The sequence below is a fragment of the Stegostoma tigrinum genome, chromosome 26 (genome assembly GCF_030684315.1).
Source record: "Stegostoma tigrinum isolate sSteTig4 chromosome 26, sSteTig4.hap1, whole genome shotgun sequence".
NCBI classification, from domain to species: domain Eukaryota; kingdom Metazoa; phylum Chordata; class Chondrichthyes; order Orectolobiformes; family Stegostomatidae; genus Stegostoma; species Stegostoma tigrinum.
The window spans coordinates 20,613,423-20,631,813 of NC_081379.1; positions in this window are offsets into that span (position 1 = coordinate 20,613,423).

Below are 18,391 nucleotides of genomic sequence, written 5' to 3' on the forward strand. Positions count from 1 at the left end.
AATTGATCATTAATCCCTTGCATTTGTGCAAGAACTTAATAATCAAGATTTACCTCCATTAAAAAGTCCAGAATGCCATTTACCTCTTTCCAGCTTTATTCAACTACCAATCTATTTTTATGAAGTGCACGCCCAGATCTCTCCATGTTTCCTATATCTATGAAGACGACTAATAATAGGGGGCTAGAAACTAGCCTGGTGCAAACTAATGAATATTTATTGATTCATTACCGAATTTACAGAGATAGCTTCTAGCAGAAGTCCATTAGAAACTTCTTCCCTCAGCCTCTATTTCCAAGACATCTGGCGTTATCTGACATCACTAACAATGCACTCCAGTTATTAACATAACAGCTATTAACCACTTATGCTGCACCCCCTTCCAAAGTGGAATGTCTTCAACTAACATTACTTTTACCAAAATATTTAACATCTATCTGCATTGAAGTGTATTTTTTTGTACGTGCAGCATATTTTCCTGACCTATATCATCGTACACCAACGATACAGTTTACTGTGACCCATGACCATAGCCGCACCAGCAATCCTCACATTCCATGAATGAATGCATTGATGGTAATTTCCAATCTTTCCCACCATATCCATGCATAGTCATGGTTTTTATTGTTAGTTACTCTGCTGGACCACATTGTTGCAAGTGCCACCTTTTGGATAGGATGATAAAGAGAGATCTGTCTGTTCTTTCCAATGGATGTAATAAACCCTATGGCATTAGTCAAGAAAGGGGGGAAGTTAACTTGGTTATCCAGGAGCACAGGACCCCCTCAATCTACATCACTGAAACAGGTTGTCTGCTCATTTGTCTTTATTGTAAGTGGGAGTTAACTGTGCACAAATTAGTTGCTGGGTTCCCTACATTACTGTTGTTACCTACAAAAATACTTTGCTGGCGATACAGTGCTTTGGGGTGACCTAAGGTCATGGAAGGCAATTCATAAATACAATGTTTTCTCCTTTCCTATTTGATTCTTGTCATTCTATGAATCATTCATTTATTGCCATTTGAGTCCATGTTTGCAAAGTCTGCAATCATCAGAATTTACTACAAGATTGTTAGCAACACTCCTGTGACTTTCCAATATATGCTCACAGCAGGATGTATCTTGTTCAGAGGCAGACTTACCATTCTCTTTTCATCAGTCAGTTAGAGCTGGGGCTGCTGTTATTTTCACCGTTAATACACTGCATCTTTAACTTTATAACACGTCTCTTATGTAACAGTTTAGCAGATGAAATTAAGTCTGTATAAGATGTATTTCCTGTAAATACAGTGTAATTTATGATTGAATTAATGTTTCTGTCTGAGGGCATGATTTCTTAACTGACATACGTTAGAGAGAAGCTCCTTGGGTGATATTAGGAATTTGTTTGCATTGAGAGTTCTACAATCGAGGACAGGTAACATTGAAAAACATAAGCTTGCTTTCATTTTATGGAGTCATATAACACAAACAAAGGCCCTTTGTCCCATCATGTCAGTGGCAACCAACAAACACTAAACTACACTCATCCCATTTACCTGCACTGGGTCAATAGCCCACACTGCCCTGAAATTTTAAGTGCTTGTCCAGATGCTTTCTAAATGTTTCGAGAGTACCTGCCTCCATCACCCTGTAGGGCAGCACATTCCATACTTCGACCCCTTCTGGGTGAAAAAATATTTCCTCACATCCCTTCTAAACTAATTACTCCTAGCCTTAAACTACGGCCTCTGGTCTTAGACATTTCTGCCATGGAGAGAAGATTTTCATGATCTGCTTCACCTAGGTCTCTCATAATTTGATTTGATTTATTATTGTCACAAATACTGGATTACAGTGAAAAGTATTGATTTGCATGCTATTCAGTATGATATTGCTGTGGCTTTAAGAGTTTATATTGTCCTTTTTCTTTTAACGAGAGGTTTCAAGACAGAGGAATTGAGCTGTCTACTTGAAAAGACCCATAAAGTAAACAGCTTGGGAGGCCTTGGGTTTTTTTTAAAAGTTGGAACAATAGGAGCAGCCTGGCTGGGCATGGACAGCCCTTAAAGATCAGGATTTCTAGGGTTTTTTTTATTTTAGCTTTTAGGTTTAACTTTAAGCAGTTGCTGTTGGAGTCTCAGGATCTGCCAGAGTCTTGAAGAAACAGAAGTTATTTTTTCCCCTGTCTCAGTTACAGCCAGAAGCTGGGGTTTCTTTGTGATGATGGATTACCTGTGAGACAAATCTACTTCCTGAATTTGTCTTTTTGCCAAGGGATATGTTTATGGGATGTTCCTATATTGGAACATCAAGCTCGTGGTAGTTACTGTATCTATTATTCAATGAAGTTTTCCATAGAGTTGTTATTCTAAGTTCTTTCTTTTGTTGTATTTTAATAACAGTGTTTGAATAAATAGTGTTTTACTTAAATTCATGTTGTTTGACCAGTTGAACTGCATCTGGAACACAGCACATTACATTTGCCTTTAAGATAAGAAAAAGTTAGCGTCTAGGCCACCATCCTAAAATGTTTTGACAGGGTCTGATCAGGTCCACAACACCAAACAAATCATATCTTATATAAGTACATCAGGGTAGACTACCACAGAGAAGTTGCAGAGAAAGATCAACTATAATATGCAAGAGGTCTGTTCGTAAGTCTGATTACAGTGGGCAGGAAGCTGTTGTTGAACTTGCTGGTATGTGTTTTCAAACTTTTGTACCTGATGGAAGACAGTTGAGGGGAGTATAACTGGGGTGGGAGGGGTCTTTGATTATGTTGGCTGCTTTCTCAAATAAGCAGGAATTATAGATGAAGTCAATGGATGGAAGGCTGGTTTTTGTGATGGACTGGGCTATGTTCACAACTCTCCATAATTTCTTGTGGGCTTGGGCAGAGCTATTACATACAAAGCTGTGATTCATCCAAATAGGATGCTTTCTATGGTGCATCTATAAAAATTGGTAAGAGTCATTGTGAACATGCTGAATTTCCTTAGCCTTTCTTAATGGTAGCTTTGACATGGGTGGACCAGGACAGATTGTTGGTGATACTTACTCCTAGGAACTTGAAGCTCTTGACCATCTCTACCTCAGCACTATTGATATAGACAGGGGCATGTCCTGCACTCTGTTTCCTGAAGTCAATGACCAGCTCCTTCGTTTTTCTGACCTCAATTTTGCATACAGCAATCACATTTACCCCACCTCAGTCTCCAGCCAATCCCATCTTTTCTTAACACTGAGATTTTCCCTGATGAATCTCCTCTGCATTCTCTCCAGTGTAATCACATCCTTCCGTCAGTGCGGTCACCAAATCTTACACAGAGTATTCCATCTGTGGCCTAACCAATACTCTATCAAGTTGCAACAGGACTCCCCCAGATCCCATCTCCTAAAGCACTGTATAGCCAATGAAGTATTTTTGAAGGTAACAATTCTAATGTATGGAACCCAGCAACCAAATTGTGCAGCGTAAACTCCCACTTACAACAAAAATGCCCTGGCTAATAAAGGCAAGCATCTGTATGCCTTCTTCACCATACTATCTACCTCCAGGGATCTATGGACTTGTACACTGCGAACCCTTTCTTCTTGACGACTCCCTAGGAACCTACCATTCATTTTGTATATCCTTCCCTTATTGGACCTCCCAAAATGCATCGCCTCACATTTATCAGGATTAAGTTCTATCTGCCATTTCTCTGCCCAATTTAGCAGGTGTTCAATATTAGACTGTAGCCTAAGACCATCCTCCTCAGTGTCAACAACATCGCCAATTTCTGTGTTATCTGCTAACTTACTGAAGTCCATGTAAACCATATCAGCTGCATTCCCTCATCAACCAAAGTTACCTTTTTTAAAATCTCAATATAATGTGTTAAAAAGGATCTACCTACAATATACCACGCTAACTGTCACTGATCGATTCCTGTCTTTCCAAGTGTGGATTAAACCTGTCCCTCAGACATTTTTTTCCAGTAACTTCTGTCCCACCAATGTGGACTAACTGGTCTGTAATTATCTAACCTATCCCTGCTGCCCTTCTTGAGCAAAGGACCGCATTACCTATCCTCCAGTCATCACCCATTATCAGCAAAGCATAGTCAGGCCCCCAGCAATCTCCTCCTGATTTTGGTTACAATTCACAGGCAACTTGTTGGGACTAAATGTAAAAACATTTTCTCCTAGAGAAAGGAGTTAGTTCAGAATTGTTAAGAAATGGATCACACCAGTGAAAGGGCTTCAGTTTGAAAATTCCAGACCAGAATTCCTTAGTTAAAACCCCCTGAAGGGGTGATTTGAAGCTGACAAAGCTAAAAACAATTCTGTACCTAATCAAACAAATTACTATCATATTCTCAAGGAAAGGAGTTAAACAGCAAATCAATCTTCAGTTATGGTAGAGAAGGATACTCTCTCTGGTATCTGATTACTGTAAACAGATAGTGTTGAGAATGGATGGGATTCAGGAAGTCAGTCAAATAAAAAAGTTAGGTAATTTAGTTAATTGTCCTATGATTATAAATTGTGCATGTGACCAGGAAAGAAAGCTGCTGTTATATTTACTGGTAAGGATCTTGAAGACACCTGTAACATTCACAAAAGGTGCAAAGTTAATGAAGAATATTTAAAGAGATGCACATTGTCAATCGGTCTCTAATTTCATAGAAAGAACGAAAAATTACTCATCCCGTTAGACAATTGCAGCATAAAGTGCATTCTGAAAAAAAGTTAAGATCTTATTAATGACAGATCCTGATCACCCTACAACTGAAGATATAAAAAATAATTGAAAAACATGATTTGATGTTGACCTTACCATGGCTTGGTCAGCTACTGAATTCTACCTGCTAAAGTTATTTTGTGAGAAAAATCAACAGGGAGATTGAGCACATCCCAGATGATCAGCTGTCTGATTACTTATAACATATTTATGACTGATTGTAAGTATTTTGATAGTATCATCTAGGTTATTTATATTTTATTATATCTTAAAATTAGACACGGAATAGAGTTACTTTCTTGTTGTCTTTGCCTCTAGCATGCTTGTTAATGAAATCTTGATCAAAAGGTTTCCACAATTGTCACCATTTGCCTGCTCAATATTGAAAGACATAAATGGTTTCACCATGGATTTTCTTCCCTCATGCTGTTACATGTACAGGAGGATTACAAAAATCAGATAGCTCTTGAAACAGAGGCAATCACTTGGCATATGCCTCCTGTCCTTGCAGTGTGCGCAAGCTTGAGGGACACAAGAGGACTTTAATGCAATCTATTCCCTTTTTCTCTATGTTCATCCAGTTGGTATGCAACCAAAGTTTCTCAGTTGGATAAGGGCCTGACTATGGTTTGGTGAAAAAGAAGCAGGGTGGAGACAGTGCATGGAGGGACTAGCATGGATTTGAGGATAAAGCTGAGAAGGGGGAAGAAAGTAACAAAGCCAAGCCAATGAGAGAGCAATGAACTGTGTGTGCAGGGGTGTTGATATGTCACACGTGCAGCATTCAAATATCAACCTGATTCAGTTGGCAGTGCTTTCCCCAATTGAGGAAGGAACTCATTAGCTCATGTCCCATTGCAGGACCTAACGTATGGTGCCAAGACTGGACTCGTCAGTGGAAGCAGATGGGAGTGGCAAAAATCATTGGTTTTCTGAGGATCATGAATGTGATTCCAAATGCATCAGTAAAAGTCTTGGAATGCATGCAGGAAAAATTGTAAAGTATGACTCATTGCGGTAATCACACTTTTCCCTTCAATTTTGTTTTTGATGAGTTTGCAGTATTCTATACTTCAGAGACTGTTTCTGATCTGTTCATCTGATAGATGCAATTATTATTGTTTGTTCACTGTTTCTTGATTTGCTAGAGGGGAAAGGATAGATGTGGGAGGGATTGTTTAATGCATGAAGTAGAAAAACATTCATGGATCTGTTGGTCCTAAATATAATTATTTTTGTTCTCTGCCAGACTCGTGATTAATTATCATTCTCCAAAATCACTCTGACTGAATTCAACAGTTTAATATGGGAGTTGTAGGTACAGAGCTATACCCCACTACTCCATTGTGAAATGAAACATATTCAATGATTCCCAAAGTAAATATCCTGTCAGAAATTGCGCATGGCATTCATAAAACACCTCCTCAGCATGGATAGAAGCTATTGGCCAGGCCATTGTTAGACTGGACAGTGGTTAGCAAATCATACACATTGCATAAAGGTAGAGGTTTGAAAGTAAGGATACCCTAAGGTCAGTACTTTAGAGGGTTCTGTAGAAGCCTGTTGCACAGCTACACTCTGTAACTAGCTCAGACCATGTTATGAATATTCTGCAGCCAAGCAAGTTGCAAATCTCTGTCTCATCTCTTTCTGGTTGTTTTTTACACCTTCATAGCATCGTTAAGGACTTCAGCTTGTTAAATTAGGAAGATTCGTACAGAATCAAACTAAATATTCAGGGATTATCAAGTGGATCAAGAGTTACGGGGAGAAAGCAGGAGAATGGGGTTGAGGAACTTATCAGCCATGATTGAATGGTGGAGCAGACTTGATGGGCCGAATGGCCTAATTTCTGCTCCTATGTCTTATGGGCTTATGGAAAACATATTATTCTGAGATCATAGCAAAGTATCCTCTATAGGAAACCCTACAGATAATGGCAACCTGTAGCTGTCATCATGGAGCAATGGTTTTGGAGACAATTGTCAAAAGTCTGACATTTTTCCATCCATGTGTTGAAAACTGCACCCTGTCATTGAGAAGATCATTGCACTTTCTTTGTGGTCCCTCAGATTTATTCATATCAGCTTGATATTTACTATTTAGACCTTTCATATCTTGTGCATATTTTTTCAATCAGGGAGGGGAGAGATGACTTCCCACTGGTGACTGTATCTGATGACTGTTCACATCTACACTATAGCAATTGCATTGTCCCAGCCTTCAGGAGATCTGAAGTGCTTGTTCCTTTAGGAAGTATTTTAAGATTAGATTTGTTTGACAGATGGAAGTATTAATGATTCTTTGAAATCTGACAAAGATCCAATTTGAAAGCCGAGCAACCGGATTACATTGCAGATAGACAGTGTGAAGTGAAGCCTTTCTCCTAAATAGGTTACAGATGGCAGATCAAGGCCTCTAAAGGATAACAGTGCAAAAGCTTGTTGCAGTTCCAATCACAGTGGATTAAAGTTCTCAGTTCACACACCCATGAACTGATCAACTTTTGTGTGCAGTATTACTGTAAGATCTGAGTAGCCTTCTCAGAATTGGAGATGACCTGACTCGTGTATCTGCTCCCATTGTGGGACGAGCCCAAGGCAGCTGGTACTTTTTACAGACATAACACAGATCTCTAATGGAGTCCAGTTTTCACTCAGAATGTTCAGGAATTTCACAGGATTGAGAGTTCATTTTCTGGGTAATGTAAGGATGTACACAGGTGAAACAAAGGTCACTTTCAAATAATAATAAATATATTTGTTTTTTTCAAAGAGGGCTACAGAACATTAGGTCTCACCTTCCAGGAGGCATCCTACTTTCTGCTTGTTCCTATGTTTATATTTGTTCCCAGAGAATAACATGGAGTAATGGAAGGATTTACAAGATGATTACCCATCTGTCGGCAGATTTTCTTTCTCTGACCGTGTCCATCTTCATGCTGGCTGATGGGTGGCTACCCTGGAAGGGAGGTTTAATGAATTGTCACACAATATGACAGGAGGGTTGAGCTATATGCATCAAACAAAGCTATCCCATAGGATGTTAACCTAGCATTTGAAAAAACAACATAAAAAGACTTGCACTATGACATTGTTTTTCACAAACACCAAATGTGTGAAAGAACTTCAGGCCCAATGACACACTGTTGAAGTACAGTCACAGTTGTAATGAAGGAACTTTGGCACAAAATGTCTGCTCCCACAAAAGGCAATGTGATAATGATCAGATCACCAAATGATTTATTTTTGTGACATGTATTACTGGATGAATAATAGCCAGAATGTCAGGATAATGCCCCCTCTTCAAAAATGGGGAGGCAATGGCCTAATGGTATTGTTGCTGGACTGTTAATCCAGAGAACCAGTTAACATTCTGAGGACCTGGGTTCAAATCCCACCATGGCAGATGGTGGAATTTGAATTCAATAAAATATCTGGAATTAAGAATCTAATGATGACTGTGAATCCCTCGTCAATTGCTTTTCTGATGAAGGGTCTAGGCCCGAAACGTCAGCTTTTGTGCTTCTAAAATGCTGCTTGGCCTGCTGTGTTCATCCAGCCCCACACTTTGTTATCTTGAATTCTCCAGCATCTGCAGCTCCCATTATCTCTGGTTCACTAATGTCCCTTAGGGAAGGAAACTGCCATCCTTGATAACGAAGTGTAGAGCTGGATGAGCACAGAAGGCCAACTTACTGGTCTGGCCTACATGTGGCTCCAAACCCACAGCAATGTGGTTGACTCTTAACTGCCCTCTGGGCATTTAGGGATGAGCAATAAATGTTGCCCAGCTAGCAATGCCCTCAGCCCATGAATGAATAAAGAAAGAAAACAGTGCCATGAGATTTTTACATCCAACCAAGCAGACTAATGGCACATCACTTTCATGTCTTATCCAAAAAAACTGTGGCTCTGACTGCTCACTGCTGTAGAGATGTGTCAGCTTTGAGTTTTTTAATTCAAATTCTGGAGTGGATTTTGAACCCAGAACCTTGTTACTCAGAGGTGTGAGCCAATGTCCAGTCTCCACTTGCCAGGAATCTCTGGATCAAGTTTAAAACCTTGAATTTTTGACTCGAAGACTAGAATATTACCAATAAATCAAAAGCTCTGCTTCCATTGAGGAGCTGAATTTAAAAAGCCACTTCACCAAACACCACTTATTGGTATACTAGGATTAGCATCGGAGAATCATCAGAGTAAGTCAGTAAACTTCATCTGCAATCACTTTTGATTAATCCCCAAAACATAACACACCCATTCTTCATGCTCCACTTTGCATTAGTACCTGTGAATTAATTTTAAGAAACTCTTTTGTATTTTAACAATGATATATTAGTATTGATATTATTGATGATACATTACAGCTTTCAAATCGTCCACTAGGATTTTAAAACCTTTCATTATTTGGCTCTTGCTTCAATCCCGATTGGGACCATTAACATCTGAGAGGAAATCTGAATACCTTGCTTGAGCCAACAGACCTGTGCTTCAAGTTTTCAGTTCTTTTGGAATAAAACTAACTTTATCATATAAAAGCACCATTAACTTAATATATGGTTTGTAATTATGTATGTTGTACACTCACCGTTACAGCTTACTCCTCCCAACAAATCTCTTACAAGACAAACAGATTTTCAAGTTACCATTTAACCTCTTCTGCTCCAGGTAAAACAGTCCTATCCTATCCAATCTTTCTCCGTAGCTACAATTTTCAAGAACCAGCAACATAGTTGTAAATCTTCTGTACTCTTTCTAATGTAATTATATCTTTCCTATACTGTGGTGACCAGAACTGTACGTAAACCCCAGATGTGCCCTAACCAGTATCTAGTATAGTTCCAGTATTACATCCCTGATTTTACATTCAATATCTCAACCAATGAATGGCAGTCTTTTGTGCCACTCTTTTAAAGAGGAATAATGGATTACAGATACCTCACAGTGAATCAGCCATCAGGTGACACCTTTACTGAATTACAGCTGTTTGATCAACATTTTCAGTTCTATTTTATAGATCAAGCACCACATGATTTGGAGAAATGAGCTCTGAAATTCATATGTGCCAACAACAAGGCAGAATTCGCACATCTGGTCTTTTCATGAATGATCAGAAAGTTATGGAAAGATATTGCTTATCATTCAAAACTCTGTTATCTGTGCAAACCAAACTATTTTAATGCAGAGCATGAGATGTTGTGACATTAGCTTTGGTGGTCAACATCATAATGTTTCACGCGTACTCGTTGTAGACACATGACCAGAAATTAGCCATTGAAATAGATGATACGCCATTAGATATTATAAGTCCCGAACAACAAATAAATGAGTACATTTGTAGCATTTCCTTGTCAAGGTGCAAGGATATAATTTTGAAGTCATACATAAGCCAGGTACCACGATGATTATATCTGCTTCATGTGGGTATTGAATGCACAGTAAACATGTGAATCTGTTTACTGGCCAGAGATGAATCAGCGTGTGTAATGACTCAAGACAAGAAGCATGGCAAGCATACCAATCCCAGCAGTGGAGGGAATCTCTACATCTACTCAGTATTACATCTATCCTTGGACAAAGGTGATTGCAGAACTGTTAATTGTGTATACACAAAATAACATCTTCGTGAAGGATCGTATCTCATTGTTTGACAGCTTTGCAACACAGTGAATGTGATCATCGTTGGCATAATGAGTATCCAAGACCGAATAGTGTCTGATAACAAAGCACAAACACTGGCAAGCTGCTTCAATACATGTATAAGTATGGAGTGATGCTTATCACATTGTCACTCCACTACCTATCCTCAAGTTGTCTGGCAGAATGTATGTTTTCTATCAAATCAACAATCATTAAGTGTTGAGCAACTAAGCTAGATGTTGCATTGCATTGTTGCAATTTCATGCAACACCAAAGGAGAAGGGATTCCCATTCCAGTACGAAGTATGCTTGGAAGACAAGTACAAAAGATCTTGTCCAGAAACCCATGATCTTACCATTCAGAAACACAGGAGATCCTTCTTCAAAGTCAGAGGAATATAAAAGAGTTGCACAACAAGCAAACAGGGAGACAATGACCAAAACTGCACACTGGGACAGAGTAATTCCTGACCATGGTACCACATTATGAATGAACAGAATCCACGAATGCACAACACAGCAACCATGCACGGAGAATGAGAAATAACTTTTCGATGATGATGACTGTCTGGGGATGTTGAATGACTGTAACCTGCAGCAAGTCAACCAAGTAATGAAACAAGTACAACAGAAAACAACTCACCCAGACAGGTATACAAACAGATATGCAACAACCAGATCAGGATGAGTTATCAAACGTTGAAAGTGTTACATCACAATTTAAAACATTAATCTTCAAAACTCTGTTTTAACTGTTTGTATAATCAGCAAACTGGCAACATATGCTGATCAAATATTTCTGTTTGGAATATTGCATGATGTCTCATGGTCAATATGTCAGTTTACCTCTCAGAGTCATGCTCATTATTTCATCACTGTATCCTTGTGCGTGGCCTGAGCGTACACAAATCTTATACTCCATCTTACCCGAGGTCATTTCCAGAATGACATGCTATCGGAAGGATACACCTACTTTATAACCTACTGGCTCAAAATTTGCAGAGGCATTTTGGTATCTGTAAATATTTATATATAATATTTGCTGTAATAAATACCTCTTGGATTATTCAACACCACGCTCAGTTTCTTATGTGAAAGGTGATAATTTAAGCATTGTTACATCAGGTAGAAATCCACCACCCATCACCTTAACGAGATAGTTCGTTCTGAGTTGTCCTCAAACTAATCTTGAGATCTCTTACCTGAAATTTCTTTTTTCTTTTGATGAAGTAAATATGTTTTACATCTGTCTCAAGGTTAACAGAATGATTTCAAATTAAAACAAAACTATCCCAAAACAATGGACTGTCATTGTTCGTGTAACATTGTCGACATCTTCAAGCCTTTAGTTAAGTAAAAGAATGGAATATTTTGCATATTTATCACATCTATTCTGACTTCATTAAAGAAGTCTTATGAACTGCCATTTTTGAGGTATTCTTGCCGATTCTTAAAGTCCGGCATTTTACATTTCCATTGTTAGCCTCCTCAGGCAACATTGTCCCAACTGTTTAAGTATAGAAAGCTTTCACGTGTAATTTACTTGCAAGTATGCATTTTCTACATTTAACCTTTAATTTCTAAAATTAATCATTATGCAGTAAAACATGAGAAACATGAACTAGATATTCACAAACACTCTGGAAGCCTGTGTCTCATTGTAATGGAGAAATCCACTGATCAACAGTGCCTCAAAATTCTCAGTTCTTGTAGCCGGGAGTTTCAGGTGTATGTAGCCTCTTGGAGCAAGGCTTCTGCCAAGAGGATCCCATCACCATCTACTGCCTGTTGCTATTAATGTCGCAACCTTTAATTTCTTCACATCAATTTCATTCCAAGGTTCAGCTGGGGACATTCATGTACAATTTTGTAACCTTCAGGCCACAATTTCCTGGCAAGTCAGCCTTGTCATGCTTCTGCAGAATTACATTCATATCAAATTGAGATGATGAGGCTGGTGAAATCCAGAGGGCTGTCAGCTTTGGTTCCTTTGCAAGGACCTTAATGGCAGTATGGTATCTGATGTTGTCATCAGTTGTCCGTCCCATTACATATTTCCATCAGCAAAGGCCATTGCCAATCTTATTTTGCTGATCTTCAGGGTTTGCTCCTGCATCAATGTCAAGGAAGCTATGCTTTCCTCTCTCTGGAGTTGTGGGCTCATTTATCCTGCACTCTGAAAAGGCAAACGTTTATAAGTACGTGTGGATTAGCTGAATGAAGAGAGTGCAGGGCAGACATTTGAGAAGAGTGATGCTGAGGAATAGGAGTCAGACGTCAATAGGTTGAGACTTAGTGTGACCATTATGTGTTGAGATGGAACGGAGACAGAGCCAGCGAAAGGAATTTATGTTTCAGCAGTGTGTACTGGACAGAGGAGTGCCACACAGATGAATGTTAGGGAGGTGAGAGAATGATGTCTGACAGCTGAGAGTAGGACACTCACCTTGCTGGACATTGTGAGGTCATTGAACCTTGTGGGGTATGAGAACCAGATCCAAGGCACAACACTTCATCCAACAACACATAGAATACAGGTCTTAAATAAGTCTGGTTAGACTCCTTTTGCCATCCTTATGAAAGAAGACTTCTCTCTGCATGAATTATCACCTTCAGGAATAAAGCATGAACTGGAATTGGGAGGGATGTGGATGGGGTCGGGGTGGAATCAGAGTTTCCACACCTTGCATTCATGCTGCAAGTATTTGCCCCGTCATACTGGTTTGTCTCCTGGGAACACTGCTGTCATTGTGAATCCTGCCAAGCTCCCTTTAAGCACAGATCTTTCGTTTCTGCAAGGGGCACATCATGTCATGTTCCCTCCCTGTTTGGTTGAGGATCCTGGTGACAAGATTGGGGAAAAGAGCAACGGCCAAGCACATGAATCTGTCAGTCATTTTCCTAACCCAAAACTAGTCCTGCCATTTCAACAGGGAGTGAGATTCTGCCCGGCATCCAAATAACAAAAATACAAAAGCCCAAGCGGTGCAGGGAAGGGAAGCCTGGAGTTATTTACAAATGAAGCTCTTACAGACATTTGGCTTATTTTAAAGAAACATTGACTGATGGAGAATGATTAATATTTGAAATGAGCATAGGAACCACAGTGTGTGAAAACTTTCATAAGTTGGTCCATTAATTAATTCAGTTATTACAAGGGATTCCAGTATTTGGTAAACACATTCTATAATTCAGTGGACTTTTCTGTGAAAATCCAAACTGAAAGCCTACAGCTTACCAAACTGAATAGTTCCACTGAGACAGAAGTGAGGCACAAACTTATGAGAACAGCTGCACAAACTGACAATAATTGTTACAATCGAATCTTTTATTTTCACCATCCGTTGATAATACTTAGCTTAACAGGCTTGATGAATTGAATGAACTGAATCTCTTCCCATATAACACAACAGTTCTCTTTGTACATTGTAACACTTGCAACCTTACATGTGCTCTACTTAATGTGATAATGGAAACAATGGCTTATGAAACAAGATAGTTATTAAAATATACATGTATATAGCATACCTTATTTAATAGCGATAATAGTAAAACAAATATAACTCTTTTATCTGTAGCACTTCTGTTTGAACATCTCAAACATTTATTTGAAGAGAAAAAGCATAATGTTTAATTCAGAAACAGGAGGAAGATATAAACATATTTTTTTATCCAACAAGCACAGCTTTCATTTTATCTTTTTATTCATTGAAGAAAGATGAGGAAGTACAAAATTACCTTTGCCCCTTCTCAACATGGCCCTGGAGGACTTTGCTTGGCATTATATCCTGAAAGTGGCATCCATGAGAATGCTAGGTGCCAACATGAATTGGCATTAGGAAGAATTCCCCCTTGCGCCTTGTAATCAATGGGTACAATTCGCTTGAGATCATTGACTTCATATGAGTCTGAAACCTGAAGTATTACAGACATTTTTAACTTGTAATTCCAAAATGTGTTTTTCAAAGAGCAGCTGATACAGCCAAAAATCATTTCAGATGTGAATTAAGTGGCTATCTGGAGAGAGGGTGCAAGAGAATGTGAGAGGGAGACCCGTAGAATATCACAACTAAAAATGCAAACAGAACTCCAAATAACAACCCTTCAACAGGGGAAGATGCAAGTCAAAACAGATTGGACTGTAATCTCTTTTCACTGAAACGATAACAAGTCTTACTCAAGAGCAAGCTATTCCAGTTGGACAAGTATTTTTCCCTTTGAAGACCAACTTCAACTTTAGTGAAGGGTGCTATTGGGACTGAGGGGTCTAAGGTACCCATGTGTACTAGCCTGTGTTCGAGTGCTAGCAAGCTGTATAGGTCACAGTCAAAGAACTTTTCCTGAGCCAGCTTATGATGCAGGAGAAAAGCCTGCCTTAGACATTGGTCTAGAATTTGTAGCCAGTAACAAATTGTTAACGATCACCACTGACCTTAAAGTAAGTTGTGTGCCAGAATTTAGCTTCTTCTTTGGTATAGAAGTTACATTTCCTGATGTTAATTCATTTGGCGTCACCTGTATTGGAAACTGTCGTCCAGGAGCAGTGATGGCTAAGCAGCCAATTGCATTGAAGAATTCTTACCGTGAGAAAACCAGGAAGAAACAAGTTGGTTTTATCATTTGTATTTTATAATATTACTTAAAGTGAAATAAAGATTGGGACAGACACATGAGATTAACGTTGGAAACCAAAATATCACAACTTTTTAAAAACTATTTTCAACATCTATGGGACTTTTGTTTAAAATCTTGCAATGGCGGGCATTTCAAATTTAAAATGAACTGTTCAGAGCCAGGGAGAATTTTTAGAAATTATGACTTAGCGTGATATTAAAAGCCCAGCTAAACTTCTTTTAGTAAGGCATACTTTTTACAAGAGTTTTACAGTGACAGTAAAAGTGTGAAAAGTGGCAGTTCACGCCAATGCAAAGATTTTTAATTGATTTCCACCTGTGAGGACTTTAACAGAGCAACCAGTAGAAAATAGAAAATAAATGACAGCAAGCTTCCAATGTCCACATTTAATTTTACGTCGAATGTTGGAAGTTGCTGTTACTTCCACAGAGTAATGTTTACAACTGCAGAAAGTTTTGCCATTAATATGGCACTGAAATCAAAGCCGTAGGTGAAAAGCTTCACGAAACTCAATAAAAAAAATTGTAACTGGGCTTTATATTTCTGTTAAGATTTTATCTAAAGCTACCATTCACTTCACCATGAAAACAAAGTTCAATCTGTTCCTTTTTGGTTCCTGTGAAGATTTTCAAAACATATAATATGATTTTAAGTGCTTACAGAGTTAGGTGCAAATATGGCAGCCTTCTGAAAATAAGGTTATGGAGATTCTTACCTACTAAGAAGAGAGTTTTATGAAAGTATTCTTGAAGGATCATGAGATTGCAATGTGGCACCATGGAAGTTCCAATCATGTAATTATTTTTAATTAATGATTGATAAGGTATGCTATATACATGTATACTTTAATAACTATCTTGTTTCATGAGCCATTGTTTCCATTATCACATTAAGTATAGCACATGTAAGGTTGCAAGTGTTACAATGTACAAAGAGAACTGTTGTGTTATATGGGAAGAGATTCAGTTCATTCAATTCATCAAGCCTGTTAAGCTAAGTATTATCAACGGATGGTGAAAATAAAAGATTCGATTGTAACAATTATTGTCAGTTTGTGCAGCTGTTCTCATAAGTTTGTGCCTCACTTCTGTCTCAGTGGAACTATTCAGTTTGATAAGCTGTAGGCTTTCAGTTTGGATTTTCACAGAAAAGTCCTCTGAATTATAGAATGTGTTTACCAAATACTGGAATCCCTTGTAATAACTGAATCAAATCTAGTCAACAATTATAAAGCATTGGCCTGCTCATCTGCCAGTTTCCAGCAGTATTTTTAGATTTTTTTGGAACAATGATTAGATTGAAAGACACTTTGTAGCCTTCTCTTTTAATAAAGGCTTGCAACGACTATATTTATTTTGATTTGGAATTCCAATCCTTCACAATTATTCTCAATGTAGTCCCATTCTATAGTCATACCAACTTGGTATCATATGGTTGTTGCAATTTTATCTAGGTCTTCAGAGCTGTAATAAGCGCAGGACTTATACTGGATTCCACAAACCTTACCAATACCAAGCAATGCCAAAGTTCCAGCTGTAGGTTTAGCTTATTCCATCACTGCAACAGCAGCACTAGCTAAATGTTTGATGGGTGAGAACAAAGGGCTTGGAGTTCAAAAGCAGCTAAAATTTCAGATGTGAAGACACTGGGGGCAGCCCAAAAATCTGACCTTCAGTAGTTTGTCATTTCCATATGTTCTCTCTGCTGCCAGAGTCATGCTTATCTCTGATTTCAGCAGCTTTACCAGCTAAGTGATATGACAGCTGCACACAATTTTCCTTCTTACATCCTAATGGCAGCTGCTAGAAAAGCTTTAGCACGGCCAAAATCAGAGCAGAAATCCTAGCTAAGCCGAAAAGATAATCATGGAGAAAAAAATGTCTGCTCTGCTGGTTTTGTCTTTCCACTACCCTCAGTTAATCTCACCTTCACCATTACATATTTGAGTCTGATATACACATCATACAGTCTTACATATTTCCCTCATTCTCAAGCAAACCCCAATGTGTGCTTCAGTGTTCTCCTCCACACTCACTCGAGAATTGACTTCAGCTGCTTTACATTCAGTTGACCTGGAATGCTTGATTCTCTAAGGGGGGATGGTGGCCTAGCAGTATTGATGCCAGGCTAGCAATCCAGAGACAGACTACTGTTCAGGGCAAATGGGCTCATGTGCCATCACAACACCAGGCAGTATTTGAATTCCATTGATAAATTAAAAATCTGGAATTGAAAGCTTGTCTCAGTGATGGGACCATTAAACTCTCATTCATTGTTGTAAAAACCTATCTGGTCCACTAATGGCCTTTAGGGAAGGAAATCTGCCATCCTTACCTGGTCTAGCCTACTTGTGACTCCAGATCCACAATAATATGGTTCATTTGTTTTGAGTTGATGTATTGTTGTCACATGTGCCAAGACATAGTGAAAAGTGTTGTTTTGCATGCAATACAGGCAGACCATACCACTCAAAGTTCATCAGGCAGCAGAACAGAGTGCAGAAAGCAGTGTTACAGCCAGAGAGAAGGTGCACAGACAAAGATCAACATTAATATTTGTGAAGTCCATTCAAAAGTCTGATAGCAGCAGGGAAAATGCTGTTCTTGAATCAGTTTGAACATGTATTCAAACTTTTATATCTTCTACCTGATAGAAGAGGGTGGAAGAGTGGTATAACTGTGGTGGAAGGGATCTTTGATTATGTTGGTTGCTTTCCTGAGGCAGCAGGAAGCAAAGATGGAAGGCTGGCTTGTCTGACGGACTGGGCTGTGCTCATGACTCTTTAATTTTTTGCACGTATCATATCACACTGTGATGCTTCCAGATAAGATGCTTTCTATGGTGTATCTATAAAAATTGGTAAGAGTCCTTGCGGACATGCTGAATTTCCTTAACCTCCTGAAGAAATAGAGATGTTGTGTCGACACGGGTAGACGAGGACAGATTGTTGGTGATCATCGCTCCCAGGAACTTGATGCTCAGCACCATCGATGCAGACAGGGGTGTGCTCTCCACTTCATTTCCAGAAGTCAATGACCAGCTCCTTCATTTTGCTGGTGTTGATGGAGAGTTTGTTGTCTTTACATACTGCTAAGCACTCAATTTCTTTCCCATTCTATCTCAGCTTTGTTTAAGTTTCAACTACAATGGTGGTGTTGTCAGTACAGTACACAGTCTTGCGGGTCACCGGTGTTGAGGATTAATGTGGAGGAGGTGTTGTTGCCTATTCTTACTGATTGTGCTTTATAGGTTAGGGAGTTGAGGATTCAATTACAGAGGGCAGAGCTGAGACCTAGGTATCAGAGTTTGGAGATGAGTTTGTTTGCAATTATGGTGTTGATAGCAGAGCTGTAGTCAATAAGTAGGAGCCCAATGTAGGTGCCCATGTTATCTAGATATTCCAG